This window comes from Oncorhynchus keta, unplaced genomic scaffold (genome assembly GCF_023373465.1).
Source record: "Oncorhynchus keta strain PuntledgeMale-10-30-2019 unplaced genomic scaffold, Oket_V2 Un_scaffold_20273_pilon_pilon, whole genome shotgun sequence".
In the NCBI taxonomy this organism is placed as follows: domain Eukaryota; kingdom Metazoa; phylum Chordata; class Actinopteri; order Salmoniformes; family Salmonidae; genus Oncorhynchus; species Oncorhynchus keta.
In genome coordinates, this window is record NW_026290856.1 from 170,001 (window position 1) to 196,567 (window position 26,567).

The 26,567-nt window shown below is 47.4% G+C and overlaps 1 pseudogene; it reads right to left on the reverse strand.

The window, feature by feature from the left end:
- Positions 1-14,038, reverse strand: part of LOC127928045 (FH1/FH2 domain-containing protein 3-like) — a 46,793-nt pseudogene extending 32,755 nt beyond the window's left edge.
- Between the last annotated feature and the right edge of the window lie 12,529 nt (positions 14,039-26,567).

Here is a 26,567-nt window from a genome sequence, read left to right on the forward strand (position 1 = left end):
ACAGACACAGAGAGAGCAGAGGCAGAGAGAGAGGCAGAGGCAGAGAGGAGACAGAGCAACAGAAGCAGAGGCAGACAGAGGCAGAGCAGAGAAGGCAGTCAGAGACAGGCAGAGCAAGGCAGAGGCAGAGCAACAGAGAGACAGACAGCAGAGAGAGGCAGAGTGGCAGAGAGGCAGAGAGACAGAGAGGCAGAGACAGAGAGGCAGAGAGAGAGAGAGAGAGGCAGAGAGAGGCAGAGAGAGGCAGACAGCAAGTCCTTGCAGAAGCCAGACAGGTGAGAGAGACCAGAAGCTGCTACAGACAGCACGTAGTCCTTGTGAAGCCATACAGGTGAGTGGACCAGAAGCTCCAGACAGAGAGACAGAGAGAGAGCCAGACAGGTGATGTGGAGAGAGAGAAGCTGCTCCAGACAGAGAGACAGAGAGGGGCAGAGAAGCCATACAGGTGATGTGGACCATGAAGCTGAGAGAAGCTCCAGACAGCAGAGTCCTTGTGAAGAGAGACAGGTGATGTGGACCAGAGAAGCTGCTCCAGACAGCACGTAGTCCTTGTGAAGCCATACAGGTGATGTGGACCATGAAGCTGCTCCAGACAGCACGAGTCCAGAGAGAGCCAGAGAGTGATGTGGACCAGAGAGCTGACACTCCAGACAGACACAGAGAGACAGACACAGATGAGACAGACACAGAAGCTGAGACAGACAGAGACAGACAGAGAGACAGAGAGAGATACAGAGATGGGGACCAGACACAGAGACAGAGAGAGGGGGCAGAGAGACAGAGGGAAAGAGGGGAGGGGACAGAGTGATGGGACAGAGAGAGAGAGACAGACAGAGAGACAGACAGCACGTAGTCCAGAGAGAGAGTGAGACAGACAGGTGATGAGACAGAAGCTGAGGGGGCAGAGAGAGAGAGAGAGACAGACAGAGAGACAGAGAGAGGGGGACAGGTGATGTGGACCAGAGAGAGAGAGACAGACACAGAGAGACAGAGAGACAGGGGCAGTGAGACAGAGGGAAAGAGGGGAGGGACAGAGAGCACGGGGACAGAGAAGAGACAGACACGTACAGACAGAAAATCAGAGCTGAGACAGACACAGAGAGACAGACACAGAGAGACAGACACAGAGAGACAGACACAGAGACAGACACAGAGAGACAGGCAGTCAGACAGGGTGATGTGGACATTACAGTCAAAACTCCAGCAATCAACCCATCTACCAATAAACAGTAAATAAGCCATACAGGTGATGCTTTGGATCAACATCTCCTCCTCAGCTGAGCACCAAGTCCTTGTGAAGCCATACAGGTGATGTGGACCATGAAGCTGCTCCAGACAGCACGTAGTTCACCTATTATCAGTTGGTTCAATCTAATCCCTTCAGTCATTGCACACCCCCTCAAACACAGGAAGTAGATGTTTTTGCATCCCCCTCCCCTCAAACACAGGAAGTAGATGTTTTTGGCACCCCCCACTCAAACACAGGAAGTAGATGTTTTTGGCATCCCCTCAAACACAGGAAGTAGATGTTTTTGGCATCCCCCCCCTCAAACACAGGAAGTAGATGTTTTTGGCACCCCACTCAAACACAGGAAGTAGATGTTTTGGCATCCCCTTCCCTCAAACACAGGAAGTAGATGTTTTTGGCATCCCCTTCCCCTCAAACACAGGAAGTAGATATTTTTGGCATCTCCCCCTCAAACACAGCAAGTAGATGTTTTGGCATCCCCCCTCAAACACAGCAAGTAGATGTTTTTACACCCCCCTCAAACACAGGAAGTAGATGTTTTTGGCATCCCCCCTCAAACACAGGAAGTAGATGTTTTTGGCACCCCCCACCCCTCAAACACAGCAAGTAGATGTTTTTGGCACCCCCCTCAAACACAGGAAGTAGATGTTTTTGGCATCCCCCTCAAACACAGGAAGTAGATGTTTTTGCACCCCCCTCATACACAGGAAGTAGATGTTTTTGGCCCCCCCCACCTCAAACACAGGAAGTTGATGTTTCTGGCATCCCCCCTCAAACACAGGAAGTAGATGTTTTTGGCACCACCCCCTCATACACAGGAAGTAGATGTTTTTGCCCCCCTGCCCCTCAAACACAGGAAGTAGATGTTTTTGCATCCCCCCCCTCAAACACAGGAAGTAGATGTTTTTGCCACCCCCCTCAAACACAGGAAGTAGATGTTTTGGCATCCCCCTCAAACACAGGAAGTGGATGTTTTTGTTTTATTATTATTATTATTATATTATATTATATTATTATTATATTATATTATTATTATTATTTTATTTGGCACCCCCCCTCATACACAGGAAGTAGATGTTTTTGGCACCCCCCCTCAAACACAGGAAGTAGATGTTTTTGGCATCCCCCCTCATACACAGGAAGTAGATGTTTTCGGCATCCCCCCTCAAACACAGGAAGTGGATGTTTTTGCCCCCCTCAAACACAGGAAGTAGATGTTTTTGGCACCCCCTCAAACACAGGAAGTAGATGTTTTTGGCACCCCCCCCTCATACACAGGAAGTAGATGTTTTTGGCATCCCCCCCTCATACACAGGAAGTAGATGTTTTTGGCACCCCCCCTCAAACACAGGAAGTGGATGTTTTTGGCACCCCCCCTCATACACAGGAAGTAGATGTTTTTGGCACCCCCCTCAAACACAGGAAGTAGATGTTTTGGCAACCCCCCTCGAACACAGGAAGTAGATGTCTGACAAAGACAGCTCCTCAGGTGGGCGGGTTCGTGCACACTGCTTGTGCCCTATACAGCCCTATGGGATCTGGTCAACAGTAGTGCCCTATACAGCCCTATGGGCCCTGGTCAACAGTAGTGCCCTATACAGCCCTATGGGCCCTGGTCAACAGTAGTGCCCTATACAGCCCTATGGGCCCTGGTCAACAGTAGTGCCCTATGGGCCCTGGTCAACAGTAGTCCCTATACAGCCCTATGGGCCCTGGTCAACAGTAGTCCCCTATACAGCCCTATGGGCCCTGGTCAACAGTAGTCCCCTATACAGCCCTATGGGCCCTGGTCAACAGTAGTCCTCTATACAGCCCTATGGGCCCTGGTCAACAGTAGTGCCCTATACAGCCCTATGGGCCCTGGTCAACAGTAGTGCCCTATGGGCCCCTGGTCAACAGTAGTCCCCTATACAGCCCTATGGGCCCTGGTCAACAGTAGTGCCCTATACAGCCCTATGGGCCCTGGTCAACAGTAGTGCCCTATACAGCCCTATGGGCCCTGGTCAACAGTAGTGCCCTATACAGCCCTATGGGCCCTGGTCAACAGTAGTGCCCTATACAGCCCTATGGGCCCTGGTCAACAGTAGTGCCCTATACAGCCCTATGGGCCCTGGTCAACAGTAGTGCCCTATACAGCCCTATGGGCCCTGGTCAACAGTAGTGCCCTATACAGCCCTATGGGCTCTGGTCAACAGTAGTGCCCTATGGGCCCTGGTCAACAGTAGTGCCCTATACAGCCCTATGGGCCCTGGTCAACAGTAGTGCCCTATACAGCCCTATGGGCCCTGGTGCCCTATACAGCCCTATGGGCCCTGCTCAACAGTAGTGCCCTATACAGCCCTATGGGCCCTGGTCAACAGTAGTCCCCTATACAGCCCTATGGGCCCTGGTCAACAGTAGTCCCTATACAGCCCTATGGGCCCTGGTCAACAGTAGTGCCCTATACAGCCCTATGGGCCCTGGTCAACAGTAGTGCCCTATACAGCCCTATGGGCCCTGGTCAACAGTAGTGCCATATACAGCCCTATGGGCCCAGGTCAACAGTAGTGCCCTATACAGCCCTATGGGCCCTGGTCAACAGTAGTGCCCTATACAGCCCTATGGGCCCTGGTCAACAGTAGTGCCCTATACAGCCCTATGGGCCCTGGTCAACAGTAGTCCCCTATACAGCCCTATGGGCCCTGGTCAACAGTAGTGCCCTATACAGCCCTATGGGCCCTGGTCAACAGTAGTGCCCTATACAGCCCTATGGGCCCTGGTCAACAGTAGTCCCCTATACAGCCCTATGGGCCCTGGTCAACAGTAGTGCCCTATACAGCCCTATGGGCCCTGGTCAACAGTAGAGCCCTATGGGCCCTGGTCAACAGTAGTGCCCTATAACGCCCTATAGGCTCTGGTCAACAGTAGTGCACTATACAGGAAACAGGGTCTCTATTTGGGACGTAGACAAAAGAACACACTTACACTGGTACTGTTGAGGAAGTTTCCAATGGCCAAAAGCGTTGCTAGGATGCGCTTAAAGGTTTTGTTTTTGGCGAGCTGCTCCATGCCTAGTTTCAGGTCGAAGAGAGGCTCCGCTATCTCCTGTACAGAGACAAAGAGAAGAACAACATTCAGAGACGAAGAGAGGCTCAGCTATCTCCTGTACAGAGACGAAGAGAGGCTCAGCTATCTCCTGTACAGAGACGAAGAGAGGCTCAGCTATCTCCTGTACAGAGACAAAGAGATGAACAACATTCAGAGACAAAGGGAGGCTCAGCTATCTCCTGTACAGAGACGAAGAGAGGCTCAGCTATCTCCTGTACAGAGACGAAGAGAGGCTCAGCTATCTCCTGTACAGAGATGAAGAGAGGCTCAGCTATCTCCTGTACAGAGACGAAGAGAGGCTCAGCTATCTCCTGTACAGAGACGAAGAGGCTCAGCTATCTCCTCTACAGAGACGAAGAGAGGCTCAGCTATCTCTCTACAGAGACGAAGAGAGGCTCACCTGGGGAGGTGTGTGTGTAGCTGTGTGACACACTGTGTGTGTGGTGTGTGGTGTCCGAGGGTGTGGTGTTCTCTCTCTCCTCATGTGTGTGTGTGTGTGTGTGTGTGTGTGTGTGTGTGTGACTAACTGACACTGACTAACGCCGTTCACCTGGGGAGGTGTTGGATACTCCTGGTTCCTACAGCACATGATGACAGATGACAGGAAGAGCGTGAAGATGATGTACAGCTGTGTAGAGACGAGCAGAACACTAGCCTGGTCCCAGATCAGTTTCTGCATGAGGACTATTCCATAATGAGACTAGCAGAACACTAGCCTGGTCCTAGATCAGTTTCTGCATGAGGACTATTCCATAATGAGACTAGCAGAACACTAGCCTGGTCCCAGATAATAATAATAATAATAATATATGCCATTTAGCTGACGCTTTTATCCAAAGCGACTTACAGTCATGTGTGCATACATTCTACGTATGGGTGGTCCCGGGAAGCGATGACCCACTACCCTGGCGTTACAAGCGCCATGCTCTACCAACTGAGCCACAGAAGGACCACAGAAGGATCAGTTTCTGCAGGAGAGGACGAGGACTATTCCATAGTGAGAGCAGAACAGACTGCACCCCGATCCTACCTTCTCCAGGGTTTCATAGTTGAGTTTGAGGCCCAGAGCTGTAGTCGAACAGCGCTGAGGCGCTGATGGAGGACAGGGTGAGGAGGAACTGTTCTGCTGAGCCCAGGGGGACGTCCGGGTTGGCCAGCTGAGCCTCCTGGATCTTCTGCTTCTCCTCCTAGAAGGAGTCATCGTCAGAGATTTTCTACAAGACAACAGATGACTGGAGTTAGAGGAGGAGGCATGATGTTTCTAGAGGGAGAAGAGGAAGGAAGAGACAGAGAGATTGAGAGAGACAGAGGACTAGAGCATGGTGAGAGAGAGAGAGAGAGAGAGAGAGAGAGAGAGAGAGAGAGAGAGAGAGAGAGATGACTGGAACAGAGGACTAGAGGCATGGTGTTTCTAGAGGGAGAAAGAGAGAGAGAGGATGACTGGAACAGAGGACTGGAGATGCACTGAGGCATGTTTCTAGAGGAGAGAGAGAGAGAGAGAGAGAGGAGAGGGATGAATGGAACAGAGGACTGGAGGCATGGTGTTTCTAGAGAGAGAGATGACTGGAACAGAGGACTAGAGGCATGGCTTTGTACCACCAGTGAAAGGAAAATCAGAGGACTAAGAAAGTGTGAGTAGTAGACATGTTGTTATAACACAATAGAAGGTGCTAACAGAGTGATGTTCAGGTAAACATCGTTGACAGTAAACATTCATTCAACCACACGAGAGAAATAGTGGACTTCTCCTCCTGAACCCTATGCAGGTCACCGATGTTCAATGTCAGAGTGCACTGGTCCTGTGGTGTAAACAGCACCTACAGATCCTATTCAACAGTGATTCCAAAGGGTAACATCGCCACCCGGTGGTAGAAAGACAGTATCACCTCGATGCCCTCCTTGTTGATGGCGAACTCGTCAAAGTTGAGGATGGCGGTCCTGATGACGTGGACAGCTGGTAAGAAAGTACGGTCATGCCGATGTTGATGCTGTTACTCCTCTTAGAGTCCAACACCAGAATCTCTGCTTTCTTCACTTCTGATCCTTTCTGCAGGGACGAACAGAGAAAAGATTCAAGTCACCTCGTCAAGTCACCTCGTCAAGTCACAAGTCACCCGTCAAGTCACCTCGTCAAGTCACCTGTCAAGTCACCCAGTCAAGTCACCCAGTCAAGTCACCTCGTCAAGTCACCCAGTCAAGTCACCCAGTCAAGTCACCCAGTCAAGTCACCCAGTCAAGTCACCCAGTCAAGTCACCCAGTCAAGTCACCCAGTCAAGTCACCCCGTCAAGTCACCCAGTCAAGTCACCCAGTCAAGTCACCCAGTCAAGTCACCCAGTCAAGTCACCCAGTCAAGTCACCCAGTCAAGTCACCCAGTCAAGTCACCCAGTCAAGTCACCCAGTCAAGTCACCCAGTCAAGTCACCCAGTCAAGTCACCCAGTCAAGTCACCCAGTCAAGTCACCCAGTCAAGTCACCTCGTCAAGTCACCTCGTCAAGTCACCCCGTCAAGTCACCCCGTCAAGTCACCCGTCAAGTCGTCCAAGTCACCCCGTCAAGTCACCCCGTCAAGTCACCCCGTCAAGTCACCCAAGTCACCCCGTCAAGTCACCCCGTCAAGTCACCCCGTCAAGTCACCCGTCAAGTCACCTCGTCAAGTCACCCGTCAAGTCACCTCGTCAAGTCACCCCGTCAAGTCACCCGTCAAGTCACCTCGTCAAGTCACCCGTCAAGTCACCTCGTCAAGTCACCTCGTCAAGTCACCTCGTCAAGTCACCAAGTCAAGTCAAATCATTAACAGAGATAACTGTTAATATTTATTTGACTTCATTCCTGGTTTGAAATACTTGAGACAGCTTAACATAGTTTACACAGAGAGTCCAATTCAGATCTTTTGCCAATTATCTGATATTTTCCTTCATGTGTAAACAGCAACAAAAACACATGGAATCTGATCTTGTGATTTCCGAGCTGATGTAACGCCTCACCTTTAGAGCCACGGGTAGCTCCTTGGCCTTGGACTCAAACAGGTGTTCCAGCTTGGCCGTATCCACGGTGACCTTATCCAGCGACGCCCACACCGTCCCGCGTCCGAATTTACACTTCCTGGGACTGTCTGACTGTTTGAGTTCCTTCCAGAACAACTTGACCGTCTTCCTCTTCTTGGCAAAGGCCGGGTCTGGAGTCTGGGAGGAGGAGGAGGAGGAGGAAGGGGGAGCTCCAGGAGGAGGTGGTGGAGGAGGGGAGCAGAGACCTCCACCCGGTGGGGGAGGAGGTGGAGGAGGGATACTCATAAACGGAGCCCCGGGGAGGAGGAGGAGGAGGAGGAGCGGAGGCTAGTCCAGGAATAGGTGGAGGAGGAGGTGGGATGCCACCACCACCACCACTGGGCCGACCAACACCCACGTCGAAGACGTCCACGTCCAGAACATCTATATCCTCCTCCTCCATGAGGTCGGAGAAGTCCAGGTCTTTAATCTTCAGGGCTTTGGAGCTGGGTTGGAGCTGGTCCCAGGCGTCCGTCTGTCTGTCCCTGGCCAGTGGGGTCATCTGGGTTTTCTCCAGGTTTCGGGAGTGGGTCTCTGCGTCGATGCTGTACTGCGGACGGACACGCCTGTGCTGCTGCTCCTCTGCCAGCCTGGCCCGCGCAGCCTGGGCACTGCCACCCAGACCCTGCAGCTCTGCCCTCCGGGAACTGCTGTCCTCGCTGGGTAGAGGCTGGGCCTGCTGGGCCTGCTGGGCCTGGGGGAACAGATCAGTAATGCATTTCAATTCAAATGAACACTGTGTAACTCTGCTATAGATCAGTCAGCATGTGTTGAGCTGTGTAACTCTGCTATAGATCAGTCAGCATGTGTTCATCTCTAACTCTGCTATAGATCAGTCAGCATGTGCTCATCTCTAACTCTGCTATAGATCAGTCAGCATGTGTTCATCTCTAACTCTGCTATAGATCAGTCAGCATGTGTTCAGCTGTGTAACTCTGCTATAGATCAGTCAGCATGTGTTCAGCTGTGTAACTCTGCTATAGATCAGTCAGCATGTGTTCAGCTGTGTAACTCTGCTATAGATCAGTCAGCATGTGTTCAGCTGTGTAACTCTGCTATAGATCAGTCAGCATGTGTTCAGCTGTGTAACTCTGCTATAGATCAGTCAGCATGTGTTCATCTGTCTAACTCTGCTATAGATCAGTCAGCATGTGTTCATCTGTCTAACTCTGCTATAGATCAGTCAGCATGTGTTCAGCTGTCTAACTCTGCTATAGATCAGTCAGCATGTGTTCAGCTGTGTAACTCTGCTATAGATCAGTCAGCATGTGTTCAGCTGTGTAACTCTGCTATAGATCAGTCAGCATGTGTTCAGCTGTGTAACTCTGCTATAGATCAGTCAGCATGTGTTCAGCTGTGTAACTCTGCTATAGATCAGTCAGCATGTGTTCAGCTGTGTAACTCTGCTATAGATCAGTCAGCATGTGTTCATCTCTAACTCTGCTATAGATCAGTCAGCATGTGTTCAGCTGTCTAACTCTGCTATAGATCAGTCAGCATGTGTTCATCTCTGTAACTCTGCTATAGATCAGTCAGCATGTGTTCATCTGTGTAACTCTGCTATAGATCAGTCAGCATGTGTTCAGCTGTGTAACTCTGCTATAGATCAGTCAGCATGTGTTCAGCTGTGTAACTCTGCTATAGATCAGTCAGCATGTGTTCAGCTGTGTAACTCTGCTATAGATCAGTCAGCATGTGTTCAGCTGTGTAACTCTGCTATAGATCAGTCAGCATGTGTTCAGCTGTGTAACTCTGCTATAGATCAGTCAGCATGTGTTCAGCTGTGTAACTCTGCTATAGATCAGTCAGCATGTGTTCAGCTGTGTAACTCTGCTATAGATCAGTCAGCATGTGTTCATCTCTAACTCTGCTATAGATCAGTCAGCATGTGTTCAGCTGTGTAACTGCTATAGATCAGTCAGCATGTGTTCATCTCTAACTCTGCTATAGATCAGTCAGCATGTGTTCATCTCTAACTCTGCTATAGATCAGTCAGCATGTGTTCAGCTGTGTAACTCCGCTATAGATCAGTCAGCATGTGTTCATCTCTAACTCTGCTATAGATCAGTCAGCATGTGTTCAGCTGTGTAACTCTGCTATAGATCAGTCAGCATGTGTTCATCTCTAACTCTGCTATAGATCAGTCAGCATGTGTTAATCTCTAACTCTGCTATAGATCAGTCAGCATGTGTTCATCTCTAACTCTGCTATAGATCAGTCAGCATGTGTTCATCTCTAACTCTGCTATAGATCAGTCAGCATGTGTTAATCTCTAACTCTGCTATAGATCAGTCAGCATGTGTTCATCTCTAACTCTGCTATAGATCAGTCAGCATGTGTTCATCTCTAACTCTGCTATAGATCAGTCAGCATGTGTTCATCTCTAACTCTGCTATAGATCAGTCAGCATGTGTTCATCTCTAACTCTGCTATAGATCAGTCAGCATGTGTTCATCTCTAACTCTGCTATAGATCAGTCAGCATGTGTTCATCTCTAACTCTGCTATAGATCAGTCAGCATGTGTTCATCTCTAACTCTGCTATAGATCAGTCAGCATGTGTTCATCTCTAACTCTGCTATAGATCAGTCAGCATGTGTTCATCTCTAACTCTGCTATAGATCAGTCAGCATGTGTCTAGTGTGGACATGGACACGACTTACTATATTTTGAAGGGAAAAACGATAATTTGTTATCATATTTATTTAAAAAAAATACAAACTTCGATTTATCGATTAAATCGACCCTAGCTAGAACCCATCAACTAACGGATTCTGAAAGACTGGTGTTAAACTCATCTCTACCATGTGGCCTAGGGTGGTGTACCAGTCCCAGGGTGGTGTACCAGTCCCAGGGTGGTGTACCAGTCCCAGGGTGGTGTACCAGTCCCAGGGTGGTGTACCAGTCCCAGGGTGGTGTACCAGTCCCAGGGTGGTGTACCAGTCCCAGGGTGGTGTTCCAGTCCCAGGGTGGTGTACCAGTCCCAGGGTGGTGTACCAGTCCCAGGGTGGTGTACCAGTCCCAGGGTGGTGTACCAGTCCCAGGGTGGTGTACCAGTCCCAGGGTGGTGTACCAGTCCCAGGGTGGTGTACCAGTCCCAGGCCTCATTACTCTACCTAGGGGGTGTACCAGTCCCAGGGTGGTGTACCAGTCCCAGGGTGGTGTACCAGTCCCAGACACAGTGTCAGGCCTCATTACTCTTCCTAGGGTGGTGTGCCAGTCCCAGGGTGGTGTACCAGTCCCAGCCAGAGTGTCAGGCCTCATTACTCTCCCTAGGGTGGTGTACCAGTCCCAGGGTGGTGTACCAGTCCCAGGGTGGTGTACCAGTCCCAGGGTGGTGTACCAGTCCCAGGGTGGTGTACCAGTCTAGGGTGGTGTACCAGTCCCAGGGTGGTGTACCAGTCCCAGGGTGGTGTACCAGTCCCAGGGTGGTGTACCAGTCCCAGGCCTCATTACTCTACCTAGGGTGGTGTACCAGTCCCAGGGTGGTGTACCAGTCCCAGACACAGTGTCAGGCCTCATTACTCTACCTAGGGTGGTGTACCAGTCCCAGACCTCATTACTCTACCTAGGGTGGTGTACCAGTCCCAGACCTCATTACTCTACCCAGGGTGGTGGACCAGTCCCAGACACAGTGTCAGGCCTCATTACTCTACCTAGGGTGGTGTACCAGTCCCAGGCCTCATTACTCTACCTAGGGTGGTGTACCAGTCCCAGACCTCATTACTCTACCTAGGGTGGTGTACCAGTCCCAGACCTCATTACTCTACCTAGGGTGGTGTACCAGTCCCAGACCTCATTACTCTACCGAGGGTGGTGTACCAGTCCCAGACCTCATTACTCTACCCAGGGTGGTGTACCAGTCCCAGGGTGGTGTACCAGTCCCAGGGTGGTGTACCAGTCCCAGGGTGGTGTACCAGTCCCAGACACAGTGTCAGGCCTCATTACTCTACCTAGGGTGGTGTACCAGTCCCAGGCCTCATTACTCTACCCAGGGTGGTGTACCAGTCCCAGCCACAGTGTCAGGTCTCAAACTGAATTATTCCACTGTTCTACCTTCCCCACTGTCATCCTCTCTCTCTCTGTTCAATAAAGTCAGAACAGATCCCCACTGTCTTCCTCTCTCTCTGTTCAATAAAGTCAGAACAGATCCCCACCGTCTTCCTCTCTCTCTCTGTTCAATAAAGTCAGAACAGATCCCCACTGTCTTCCTCTCTCTCTCTGTTCAATAAAGTCAGAACAGATCCCCACTGTCTTCCTCTCTCTCTGTTCAATAAAGTCAGAACAGATCCCCACTGTCTTCCTCTCTCTCTCTGTTCAATAAAGTCAGAACAGATCCCCACTGTCCTCCTCTCTCTCTGTTCAATAAAGTCAGAACAGATCCCCACTGTCTTCCTCTCTCTCTGTTCAATAAAGTCAGAACAGATCCCCACTGTCTTCCTCTCTCTCTCTGTTCAATAAAGTCAGAACAGATCCCCACTGTATTCCTCTCTCTGTTCAATAAAGTCAGAACAGATCACCACTGTCTTCCCTCTCTGTTCAATAAAGTCAGAACAGATCCCCACTGTCTTCTCTCTCTGTTCAATAAAGTCAGAACATTGATATAAAAAAACACTAATGAATTCCTACCTTGAGGCTAGATAGACGTTCCTTCACACTGCTACCAGCCCTGTCCAGCCCTCTGTGGTCCTCTGGCTCTCCGGGAGGCTCTCCAGTGCCTGACGGCCGGTCGACTGAAGACCCGAGGAGTTATTGGCGTAGAGCATGTTCAGCATGAACTTCTCGTTGGAGAGGTTTTTCTGTTGGACACTGACACCTACAGGACAGGGGGGAAGGACAACTGCATGTTACAATCATCATATTCACACACATAGCATTAGAGATATATCTATATATTAATATTTTTTAACCTTTATTTAACTAGGCAAGTCAGAGGAGCCAGGGGCAGAGGGGGAAGGGGCAGAGGAGAAGGGGCAGAGGAGAAGGGGCAGAGGGAGAAGGGGCAGAGGAGAAGGGGCAGAGGGAAGGGGCAGAGGAGAAGGGGCAGAGGAGAAGGGGCAGAGGAAGGGCAGAGGAGAAGGGGCAGAGGGAAGGGGCAGAGGGGGAAGGGGCAGAGGGGGAAGGGGCAGAGGGGAAGGGGCAGAGGGGGAAGGGGCAGAGGGGGAAGGGGCAGAGGGGGAAGGGGCAGAGGGGGAGGGGCAAGGGGGAAGGGGCAGAGGGGGAAGGGGCAGAGGGGGAAGGGGCAGAGGGGGAAGGGGGCAGAGGGGGAAGGGGCAGAGGGGGGGAAGGGGCCTGGAGAGGGGCAGAGGGAAAGGGGCAGAGGGGAAAGGGGCAGAGGGGAAAGGGGCAGAGGGGAAAGGGGCAGAGGGGAAGGGGCAGAGGGAAAGGGGCAGAGGGGGAAGGGGCAGAGGGGAAAGGGGCAGAGGGGAAGGGGCAGAGGGGGAAGGGGCAGAGGGGGAAGGGCAGAGGGGGAAGGGGCAGAGGGGAAGGGGCAGAGGGGAAGGGGCAGAGGGGAAGAGGGGAAGGGGCAGAGGGGGGAAGGGGCAGAGGGGAAGGGGCAGAGGGGAAGCAGAGGGAAGGGGCAGAGGGGAAGGGGCAGAGGGGAAGGGGCAGAGGAAGGGGCAGAGGGGAAGGGGCAGAGGGGAAGGGGCAGAGGGGAAGGGGCAGGGGGAAGGGGCAGAAGGAAGGGGCAGAGGGGAAGGGGCAGAGGGGAAGGGGCAGAGGGGAAGGGGCAGAGGGGAAGGGCAGAGGGGAAGGGGCAGAGGGGAAGGGGCAGAGGGGAAGGGGCAGAGGGGAAGGGGCAGAGGGGAAGGGGCAGAAGGGGCAGAGGGGAAGGGGCAAAGGGGCAGAGAAGGGGCAGGGGAAGGGGCAGAGGGGAAGGGGCAGAGGGGAAGGGGCAGAGGGGAAGGGGCAGAGGGGAAGGGGCAGAGGGGAAGGGGCAGAGGGAAGGGGCAGAGGAAGGGGCAGGGGGCCAAGGGGGGCAGAGGGGGATATATATATTCACACACATAGCATTAGAGATATATCTATATCTATATATTAATATTTTTTAACCTTTATTTAACTAGGCAAGTCAGAGGAGCAGAGGGGCAGAGGGGAAGGGGCAGAGGGGAAGGGGCAGAGGGGAAGGGGCAGAGGGGAAGGGGCAGAGGAGAAGGGGCAGAGGAGAAGGGGCAGAGGAGAAGGGGCAGAGGAGAAGGGGCAGAGGGGAAGGGGCAGAGGAGAAGGGGCAGAGGAGAAGGGGCAGAGGGGGAAGGGGCAGAGGAGAAGGGGCAGAGGAGAAGGGGCAGAGGGGGAAGGGGCAGAGGGGGAAGGGGCAGAGGGGGAAGGGGCAGAGGGGAAGGGGCAGAGGGGAAGGGGCAGAGGGGGAAGGGGCAGAGGGGAAGGGGCAGGGGGAAGGGGCAGGGGGAAGGGGCAGGGGGAAGGGGCAGGGGGAAGGGGCAGAGGGGAAGGGGCAGAAGACTTCGGAGGAGGGTTGGATATTAATCTCTTGCCTGGATCATTATGGGTCGCCTGGGTGTCTGCTGGGTCAGGCTGCTCAAGGGTTCTCTGGATGGGGCCAGTCTCTCCTGAGACCTGCCCCCTGCGTGGAGCTCTGGCTGGGGCCCGGTTTCTGCACCGCTGTCCTGGAACAGGGCTGTTGGCACACACATGCATGTTAAATAATGTATGAGTGAATTTCCATTTGAAATGTTACTGGCAGAGCATAACGTACTTCAGAGAAATGACCCCCAGACTCAGATTCAACTTCAATGTGAAAAGGCCCTCTGCCAAAGTCTTTTCACTTGTCTGAGTGCGTGTGTGTAAAAAGAGAGAGAGAGTGGCGAGAGAGAGAGTGGAGCGAGAGAGAGTGTGGAGAGAGAGAGTGTGGAGAGAGAGAAGTTCTCGTTGAGAGAGTAGAGAGTAGAAGAGAGAGGACTGACACCTACAGAGAGAGGAGAGGGAAGAGAGAACTGCAGTTAGATCAGAGAGACACAGATAGTAGTGGAGAGAGAGATATCTATAGATATAGAGAATATTTTTAACCTTTATTTAGAGTGGAGAGAGAAGAGAGAGAGGAGAGAGAGAGAGAGAGGGAGAGAGAGAAGTGGAGAGAGAGGAGGGAGAGAGAGAGAGGGGAAGGGGCAGAGGGGGAAGGGGCAGAGGGGGAAGGGGCAGAGGGGAGAGATAGGGCAGAGAGAGAAGGGAGAGGGGAAAGGGGCAGAGAAGGGGCAGAGGGGAAAGGGAGAGGGGAAAGGGGCAGAGGGGAAAAGGAGAGGGGAAAGGGGAGAGGAGAAAGAGAGAGAGAGAGAGAAAGAGAGAGAGTGGAGAGAAAGGGGAGAGAGAGAGGCGAAGAGGGAGAGAGTGGAGAAAGAGAGGAGAGAGGAGTGGAGAAGAGAGAGAGTGGGAAAGAGAGGCAGAGGGGAAAGGAGGAGAGAGGGGAAAGGGGCAGAGGAGGGAAGGTCGAGAGAGAGAGAGGCGAGAAGAGAGGCGAGAGAGAGAGAGGCGAGAGAAGAGGGCGAGAGAGAGAGAGGCGAGAGAGAGAGAGAGGCGAGAGAGGAGGAAGAGAGAGATAATGATAATGATAGTGATAATGTAGAGGTGTCCCCATAATATATCACTGGAGGAAGTGTGATAATGTAGGTGTCCCCCATAATATATCACTGGAGGAAGTGTGATAATGTAGAGGTGTCCCCATAATATACCACTGGAGGAAGTGTGATAATGTAGAGGGTGTCCCCCATAATATATCACTGAAGTGTGATAATGTAGAGGTGTCCCCATAATATATCACTGAAGTGTGATAATGTAGAGGTGTCCCCATAATATATCACTGGAGGAAGTGTGATAATGTAGAGGTGTCCCCATAATATATCACTGAAGTGTGATAATGTAGAGGTGTCCCCATAAAATACCACTGGAGGAAGTGTGATAATGTAGAGGTGTCCCCATAATATATCACTGGAGGAAGTGTGATAATGTAGAGGTGTCCCCATAATATATCACTGAAGTGTGATAATGTAGAGGTGTCCCCATAATATATCACTGGAGGAAGTGTGATAATGTAGAGGTGTCCCCATAATATATCACTGAAGTGTGATAATGGGCAGAGGTGTCCCCCATAAAATACCACTGGAGGAAGTGTGATAATGTAGAGGTGTCCCCATAATATATCACTGGAGGAAGGTGTCCCCATAATATATGATAATGTAGAGGTGTCCCCATAATATATCACTGGAGGAAGTGTGATAATGTAGAGGTGTCCCCATAATATATCACTGGAGGAAGTGTGATAATGTAGAGGTGTCCCCATAACATATCACTGGAGGAAGTGTGATAATGTAGAGGTGTCCCCATAATATACCACTGGAGGAAGTGTGATAATGTAGAGGTTTCCCCCATAATATATCACTGGAGGAAGTGTGATAATTTAGAGGTGTTCCCCATAATATATCACTGGAGGAAGTGTGATAATGTAGAGGTGTCCCCCATAATATACCACTGGAGGAAGTGTGATAATGTAGAGGTGTCCCCCATAATATATCACTGGAGGAAGTGTGATAATGTAGAGGTGTCCCCATAATATACCACTGGAGGAAGTGTGATAATGTAGAGTGTCCCCATAATATACCACTGGAGGAAGTGTGATAATGTAGAGGTGTCCCCCATAATATACCACTGGAGGAAGTGTGATAATGTAGAGGTGTCCCCATAATATACCACTGGAGGAAGTGTGATAATGTAGAGGTGTCCCCATAATATACCACTGGAGGAAGTGTGATAATGTAGAGGTGTCCCCCATAATATATCACTGGAGGAAGTGTGATAATGTAGAGGTGTCCCCATAATATACCACTGGAGGAAGTGTGATAATGTAGAGGTGTCCCCCATAATATATCACTGGAGGAAGTGTGATAATGTAGAGGTGTCCCCCATAATATATCACTGAAGTGTGATAATGTAGAGGTGTCCCCCATAATATACCACTGGAGGAAGTGTGATAATGTAGAGGTGTCCCCATAATATACCACTGGAGGAAGTGTGATAATGTAGAGGTGTCCCCATAATATATCACTGGAGGAAGTGTGATAATGTAGAGGTGTCCCCATAATATATCACTGAAGTGTGATAATGTAGAGGTGTCCCCATAATATATCACTGGAGGAAGTGTGATAATGTAGAGGTGTCCCCATAATATATCACTGGAGGAAGTGTGATAATGTAGAGGTGTCCCCCATAATATACCACTGGAGGAAGTGTGATAATGTAGAGGTGTCCCCCATAATATATCACTGGAGGAAATGTGATAATGTAGAGGTGTCCCCATAATATATCACTGGAGAAGTGTGATAATGTAGAGGTGTCCCCATAATATATCACTGGAGGAAGTGTGATAATGTAGAGGTGTCCCCCATAATATACCACTGGAGGAAGTGTGATAATGTAGAGGTGTCCCCCATAATATATCACTGGAGGAAGTGTGATAATGTAGAGGTGTCCCCCATAATATACCACTGGAGGAAGTGTGATAATGTAGAGGTGTCCCCCATAATATATCACTGGAGGAAGTGTGATAATGTAGAGGTGTCCCCCATAATATACCACTGGAGGAAGTGTGATAATGTAGAGGTGTCCCCCATAATATATCACTGGAGGAAGTGTGATAATGTAGAGGTGTCCCCCATAATATATCACTGAAGTGTGATAATGTAGGTGTCCCCCATAATATACCACTGGAGGAAGTGTGATAATGTAGAGGTGTCCCCATAATATACCACTGGAGGAAGTGTGATAATGTAGAGGTGTCCCCATAATATATCACTGGAGGAAGTGTGATAATGTAGAGGTGTCCCCATAATATATCACTGAAGTGTGATAATGTAGAGGTGTCCCCCATAATATATCACTGGAGGAAGTGTGATAATGTAGAGGTGTCCCCATAATATATCACTGAAGTGTGATAATGTAGAGGTGTCCCCATAATATATCACTGGAGGAAGTGTGATAATGTAGAGGTGTCCCCATAATATATCACTGGAGGAAGTGTGATAATGTAGAGGTGTCCCCCATAATATATCACTGGAGGAAGTGTGATAATGTAGAGGTGTCCCCCATAATATATCACTGGAGGAAGTGTGATAATGTAGAGGTGTCCCCATAATATATCACTGGAGGAAGTGTGATAATGTAGAGGTGTCCCCCATAATATATCACTGGAGGAAGTGTGATAATGTAGAGGTGTCCCCATAATATATCACTGGAGGAAGTGTGATAATGTAGAGGTGTCCCCATAATATATCACTGGAGGAAGTGTGATAATGTAGAGGTGTCCCCCATAATATATCACTGGAGGAAGTGTGATAATGTAGAGGTGTCCCCCATAATATATCACTGGAGGAAGTGTGATAATGTAGAGGTGTCCCCATAATATATCACTGAAGTGTGATAATGTAGGTGTCCCCCATAATATATCACTGGGGGAAGTGTGATAATGTAGAGGTGTCCCCATAATATATCACTGAAGTGTGATAATGTAGAGGTGTCCCCCATAATATATCACTGGAGGAAGTGTGATAATGTAGAGGTGTCCCCATAATATATCACTGAAGTGTGATAATGTAGAGGTGTCCCCCATAAAATACCACTGGAGGAAGTGTGATAATGTAGAGGTGTCCCCATAATATATCACTGGAGGAAGTGTGATAATGTAGAGGTGTCCCCATAATATATCACTGAAGTGTGATAATGTAGAGGTGTCCCCCATAATATATCACTGGAGGAAGTGTGATAATGTAGAGGTGCCCCCCATAATATACCACTGGAGGAAGTGTGATAATGTAGAGGTGTCCCCCATAATATATCACTGGAGGAAGTGTGATAATGTAGAGGTGTCCCCCATAATATATCACTGAAGTGTGATAATGTAGGTGTCCCCCATAATATACCACTGGAGGAAGTGTGATAATGTAGAGGTGTCCCCCATAATATATCACTGGAGGAAGTGTGATAATGTAGAGGTGTCCCCATAATATACCACTGGAGGAAGTGTGATAATGTAGAGGTGTCCCATAATATACCACTGGAGGAAGTGTGATAATGTAGAGGTGTCCCCATAATATACCACTGGAGGAAGTGTGATAATGTAGAGGTGTCCCCATAATATATCACTGGAGGAAGTGTGATAATGTAGAGGTGTCCCCCATAATATACCACTGGAGGAAGTGTGATAATGTAGAGGTGTCCCCATAATATACCACTGGAGGAAGTGTGATAATGTAGAGGTGTCCCCATAATATACCACTGGAGGAAGTGTGATAATGTAGAGGTGTCCCCATAATATATCACTGAAGTGTGATAATGTAGAGGTGTACCCCATAATATATCACTGGAGGAAGTGTGATAATGTAGAGGTGTCCCCATAATATAACACTGGAGGAAGTGTGATAATGTAGAGGTGTCCCCATAATATATCACTGGAGGAAGTGTGATAATGTAGAGGTGTCCCCCATAATATACCACTGGAGGAAGTGTGATAATGTAGAGGTGTCCCCATAATATACCACTGGAGGAAGTGTGATAATGTAGAGGTGTCCCCATAATATATCACTGGAGGAAGTGTGATAATGTAGAAGGTGTCCCCCATAATATATTACTGGAGGAAGTGTGATAATGTAGAGGTGTCCCCATAATATATCACTGGAGGAAGTGTGATAATGTAGAAGGTGTCCCCATAATATATCACTGAGGAAGTGTGATAATGTAGAGGTGTCCCCATAATATATCACTGGAGGAAGTGTGATAATGTAGAGGTGTCCCCATAATATATCACTGGAGGATATGTGATAATGTAGAGGTGTCCCCATAATATATCACTGGAGGAAGTGTGATAATGTAGAGGTGTCCCCATAATATATCACTGGAGGAAGTGTGATAATGTAGAGGTGTCCCCATAATATACCACTGGAGGAAGTGTGATAATGTAGAGGTGTCCCCCATAATATATCACTGGAGGAAGTGTGATAATGTAGAGGTGTCCCCATAATATATCACTGGAGGAAGTGTGATAATGTAGAGGTGTCCCCCATAATATATCACTGGAGGAAGTGTGATAATGTAGAGGTGTCCCCCATAATATACCACTGGAGGAAGTGTGATAATGTAGAGGTGTCCCCATAATATATCACTGGAGGAAGTGTGATAATGTAGAGGTGTCCCCATAATATATCACTGAAGTGTGATAATGTAGGTGTCCCCCATAATATACCACTGGAGGAAGTGTGATAATGTAGAGGTGTCCCCATAATATACCACTGGAGGAAGTGTGATAATGTAGAGGTGTCCCCCATAATATATCACTGAAGTGTGATAATGTAGGTGTCCCCCATAATATACCACTGGAGGAAGTGTGATAATGTAGAGGTGTCCCCATAATATACCACTGGAGGAAGTGTGATAATGTAGAGGTGTCCCCATAATATATCACTGGAGGAAGTGTGATAATGTAGAGGTGTCCCCATAATATATCACTGGAGGAAGTGTGATAATGTAGAGGTGTCCCCCATAATATATCACTGGAGGAAGTGTGATAATGTAGAGGTGTCCCCAAAATATATCACTGGAGGAAGTGTGATAATGTAGAGGTGTCCCCATAATATATCACTGGAGGATGTGTGATAATGTAGAGGTGTCCCCATAATATATCACTGGAGGAAGTGTGATAATGTAGAGGTGTCCCCATAATATATCACTGGAGGAAGTGTGATAATGTAGAGGTGTCCCCCATAATATATCACTGGAGGAAGTGTGATAATGTAGAGGTGTCCCCATAATATATCACTGGAGGAAGTGTGATAATGTAGAGGTGTCCCCATAATATATCACTGAAGTGTGATAATGTAGAGGTGTCCCCCATAATATATCACTGGAGGAATTGTGATAATGTAGAGGTGTCCCCATAATATATCACTGAAGTGTGATAATGTAGAGGTGTCCCCCATAATATATCACTGGAGGAAGTGTGATAATGTAGAGGTGTCCCCATAATATATCACTGAAGTGTGATAATGTAGAGGTGTCCCCATAATATATCACTGGAGGAAGTGTGATAATGTAGAGGTGTCCCCATAATATATCACTGGAGGAAGTGTGATAATGTAGAGGTGTCCCCATAATATATCACTGGAGGAAGTGTGATAATGTAGAGGTGTCCCCCATAATATATCACTGGAGGAAGTGTGATAATGTAGAGGTGTCCCCATAATATATCACTGGAGGAAGTGTGATAATGTAGAGGTGTCCCCCATAATATATCACTGGAGGAAGTGTGATAATGTAGAGGTGTCCCCATAATATACCACTGGAGGAAGTGTGATAATGTAGAGGTGTCCCCATAATATATCACTGGAGGAAGTGTGATAATGTAGAGGTGTCCCCATAATATATCACTGGAGGAAGTGTGATAATGTAGAGGTGTCCCCCATAATATATCACTGGAGGAAGTGTGATAATGTAGAGGTGTCCCCCATAATATATCACTGGAGGAAGTGTGATAATGTAGAGGTGTCCCCATAATATATCACTGGAGGAAGTGTGATAATGTAGAGGTGTCCCCATAATATACCACTGGAGGAAGTGTGATAATGTAGAGGTGTCCCCCATAATATATCACTGGAGGAAGTGTGATAATGTAGAGGTGTCCCCCATAATATATCACTGGAGGAAGTGTGATAATGTAGAGGTGTTCCCATAATATATCACTGGAGGAAGTGTGATAATGTAGAGGTGTCCCCCATAATATACCACTGGAGGAAGTGTGATAATGTAGAGGTGTCCCCCATAATATATCACTGGAGGAAGTGTGATAATGTAGAGGTGTCCCCCATAATATATCACTGGAGGAAGTGTGATAATGTAGGTGTCCCCATAATATACCACTGGAGGAAGTGTGATAATGTAGAGGTGTCCCCATAATATATCACTGAAGTGTGATAATGTAGAGGTGTCCCCATAATATATCACTGGAGGAATTGTGATAATGTAGAGGTGTCCCCATAATATATCACTGAAGTGTGATAATGTAGAGGTGTCCCCCATAATATATCACTGGAGGAAGTGTGATAATGTAGAGGTGTCCCCATAATATATCACTGAAGTGTGATAATGTAGAGGTGTCCCCATAATATATCACTGAAGTGTGATAATGTAGAGGTGTCCCCATAATATATCACTGGAGGAAGTGTGATAATGTAGAGGTGTCCCCATAATATATCACTGGAGGAAGTGTGATAATGTAGAGGTGTCCCCATAATATATCACTGGAGGAAGTGTGATAATGTAGAGGTGTCCCCATAATATATCACTGGAGGAAGTGTGATAATGTAGAGGTGTCCCCATAATATATCACTGGAGGAAGTGTGATAATGTAGAGGTGTCCCCCATAATATACCACTGGAGGAAGTGTGATAATGTAGAGGTGTCCCCATAATATACCACTGGAGGAAGTGTGATAATGTAGAGGTGTCCCCATAATATATCACTGGAGGAAGTGTGATAATGTAGAGGTGTCCCCATAATATATCACTGGAGGAAGTGTGATAATGTAGAGGTGTCCCCATAATATACCACTGGAGGAAGTGTGATAATGTAGAGGTGTCCCCCATAATATATCACTGAAGTGTGATAATGTAGAGGTGTCCCCATAATATATCACTGAAGTGTGATAATGTAGAGGTGTCCCCCATAATATATCACTGGAGGAAGTGTGATAATGTAGAGGTGTCCCCATAATATATCACTGAAGTGTGATAATGTAGAGGTGTCCCCCATAAATACCACTGGAGGAAGTGTGATAATGAAGTGTCCCCATAATATATCACTGTGATAATGTAGAGGTGTCCCCATAATATATCACTGAAGTGTGATAATGTAGAGGTGTCCCCATAATATATCACTGGAGGAAGTGTGATAATGTAGAGGTGTCCCCCATAATATATCACTGGAGGAAGTGTGATAATGTAGAGGTGTCCCCCATAATATATCACTGAAGTGTGATAATGTAGGTGTCCCCCATAATATACCACTGGAGGAAGTGTGATAATGTAGAGGTGTCCCCATAATATACCACTGGAGGAAGTGTGATAATGTAGAGGTGTCCCCCATAATATATCACTGAAGTGTGATAATGTAGGTGTCCCCCATAATATACCACTGGAGGAAGTGTGATAATGTAGAGGTGTCCCCATAATATACCACTGGAGGAAGTGTGATAATGTAGAGGTGTCCCCCATAATATATCACTGGAGGAAGTGTGATAATGTAGAGGTGTCCCCATAATATACCACTGGAGGAAGTGTGATAATGTAGAGGTGTCCCCATAATATACCACTGGAGGAAGTGTGATAATGTAGAGGTGTCCCCCATAATATACCACTGGAGGAAGTGTGATAATGTAGAGGTGTCCCCATAATATACCACTGGAGGAAGTGTGATAATGTAGAGGTGTCCCCCATAATATATCACTGAAGTGTGATAATGTAGGTGTCCCCCATAATATACCACTGGAGGAAGTGTGATAATGTAGAGGTGTCCCCATAATATACCACTGGAGGAAGTGTGATAATGTAGAGGTGTCCCCCATAATATATCACTGGAGGAAGTGTGATAATGTAGAGGTGTCCCCATAATATACCACTGGAGGAAGTGTGATAATGTAGAGGTGTCCCCCATAATATACCACTGGAGGAAGTGTGATAATGTAGAGGTGTCCCCCATAATATATCACTGGAGGAAGTGTGATAATGTAGAGGTGTCCCCCATAATATATCACTGAAGTGTGATAATGTAGAGGTGTCCCCATAATATATCACTGGAGGAAGTGTGATAATGTAGAAGGTGTCCCCCATAATATATCACTGGAGGAAGTGTGATAATGTAGAGGTGTCCCCATAATATATCACTGGAGGAAGTGTGATAATGTAGAGGTGTCCCCCATAATATATCACTGGAGGAATGTGATAATGTAGAGGTGTCCCCATAATATATCACTGGAGGAAGTGTGATAATGTAGAGGTGTCCCCATAATATATCACTGGAGGAAGTGTGATAATGTAGAGGTGTCCCCATAATATACCACTGGAGGAAGTGTGATAATGTAGAGGTGTCCCCCATAATATATCACTGGAGGAAGTGTGATAATGTAGAGGTGTCCCCATAATATACCACTGGAGGAAGTGTGATAATGTAGAGGTGTCCCCCATAATATATCACTGGAGGAAGTGTGATAATGTAGAGGTGTCCCCATAATATACCACTGGAGAAGTGTGATAATGTAGAGGTGTCCCCATAATATATCACTGGAGGAAGTGTGATAATGTAGAGGTGTCCCCCATAATATATCACTGGAGGAAGTGTGATAATGTAGAGGTGTCCCCATAATATACCACTGGAGGAAGTGTGATAATGTAGAGGTGCTCCCCATAATATACCACTGGAGGAAGTGTGATAATGTAGAGGTGTCCCCATAATATATCACTGGAGGAAGTGTGATAATGTAGAGGTGTCCCCCATAATATATCACTGGAGGAAGTGTGATAATGTAGAGGTGTCCCCATAATATATCACTGGAGGAAGTGTGATAATGTAGAGGTGTCCCCATAATATATCACTGGAGGAAGTGTGATAATGTAGAGGTGTCCCCATAATATATCACTGGAGGAAGTGTGATAATGTAGAGGTGTCCCCATAATATATCACTGGAGGAAGTGTGATAATGTAGAGGTGTCCCCATAATATATCACTGAAGTGTGATAATGTAGAGTGTCCCCATAATATATCACTGGAGTGTGATAATGTAGAGGTGTCCCCATAATATATCACTGGAGGAAGTGTGATAATGTAGAGGTGTCCCCATAATATATCACTGGAGGAAGTGTGATAATGTAGAGGTGTCCCCATAATATATCACTGGAGGAAGTGTGATAATGTAGAGGTGTCCCCCATAATATATCACTGGAGGAAGTGTGATAATGTAGAGGTGTCCCCATAATATATCACTGTAGAGTGACTGGAGTGTGATAATGTAGAGGTGTCCCCATAATATATCACTGAAGTGTGATAATGTAGAGGTGTCCCCATAATATATCACTGGAGGAAGTGTGATAATGTAGAGGTGTCCCCATAATATATCACTGAAGTGTGATAATGTAGAGGTGTCCCCCATAATATATCACTGGAGGAAGTGTGATAATGTAGAGGTGTCCCCATAATATATCACTGGAGGAAGTGTGATAATGTAGAGGTGTCCCCATAATATATCACTGGAGGAAGTGTGATAATGTAGAGGTGTCCCCCATAATATATCACTGGAGGAAGTGTGATAATGTAGAGGTGTCCCCATAATATACCACTGGAGGAAGTGTGATAATGTAGAGGTGTCCCCCATAATATATCACTGGAGGAAGTGTGATAATGTAGAGGTGTCCCCATAATATACCACTGGAGGAAGTGTGATAATGTAGAGGTGTCCCCCATAATATATCACTGGAGGAAGTGTGATAATGTAGAGGTGTCCCCATAATAATATATCACTGGAGGAAGTGTGATAATGTAGAGGTGTCCCCCCACTGGAGGAAGTGTGATAATAATAATATATCACTGGAGGAAGTGTGATAATGTAGAGGTGCCCCCCATAATATACCACTGGAGGAAGTGTGATAATGTAGAGGTGTCCCCCATAATATATCACTGGAGGAAGTGTGATAATGTAGAGGTGTCCCCCATAATATATCACTGAAGTGTGATAATGTAGGTGTCCCCCATAATATACCACTGGAGGAAGTGTGATAATGTAGAGGTGTCCCCATAATATACCACTGGAGGAAGTGTGATAATGTAGAGGTGCCCCCCATAATATACCACTGGAGGAAGTGTGATAATGTAGAGGTGTCCCCATAATATATCACTGGAGGAAGTGTGATAATGTAGAGGTGTCCCCCATAATATATCACTGGAGGAAGTGTGATAATGTAGAGGTGTCCCCATAATATATCACTGGAGGAAGTGTGATAATGTAGAGGTGTCCCCATAATATATCACTGGAGGAAGTGTGATAATGTAGAGGTGTCCCCCATAATATATCACAGAAGTGTGATAATGTAGGTGTCCCCCATAATATACCACTGGAGGAAGTGTGATAATGTAGAGGTGTCCCCATAATATACCACTGGAGGAAGTGTGATAATGTAGAGGTGTCCCCCATAATATATCACTGGAGGAAGTGTGATAATGTAGAGGTGTCCCCATAATATATCACTGAAGTGTGATAATGTAGAGGTGTCCCCATAATATATCACTGGAGGAAGTGTGATAATGTAGAGGTGTCCCCATAATATATCACTGGAGGAAGTGTGATAATGTAGAGGTGTCCCCCATAATATATCACTGGAGGAAGTGTGATAATGTAGAGGTGTCCCCCATAATATATCACTGGAGGAAGTGTGATAATGTAGAGGTGTCCCCCATAATATATCACTGGAGGAAGTGTGATAATGTAGAGGTGTCCCCCATAATATACCACTGGAGGAAGTGTGATAATGTAGAGGTGTCCCCCATAATATATCGCTCCTGAACTGACACCTGAGATGTGTTTATATGGATGAGAAAATGAAGTTGCCAAAAGGTTTAAGCTCAGTCGGGAATCAGCTTTGAGATCTCCTGCTGACATCAGAGTGTTTCATTAAAGAGACACAATAATCAATAATAATAATAATAATAATAATAATTCCATCTCACATCTAATGACATTTAAGTATTTGACGCTGTTCAATTTCAGTTATTTGGCACAAAAAAACGTTCGCTGTTAAAAGTTGATAAATGTAGGACCTTTCATATGAAATATAACGCACTTTGTTTTAAGCAATTCATCAAATGAGTTATTGGTTTTCTTTCCTGTAAAGTCTCTCAAAAATGTCGATGGCACAGAACTAGTATTATCAGAGGGTCTTGGAGTTGGTGAGGAAAACTAGTATTATCAGAGGGCCTTGGAGTTGGTGAGGAAATCTAGTATTATCAGAGGGTCTTGGAGTTGGTGAGGAAAACTAGTATTATCAGAGGGCCTTGGAGTTGGTGAGGAAAACTAGTATTATCAGAGGGCCTTGGAGTTGGTGAGGAAAAATAGTATTATCAGAGGGCCTTGGAGTTGGTGAGGACA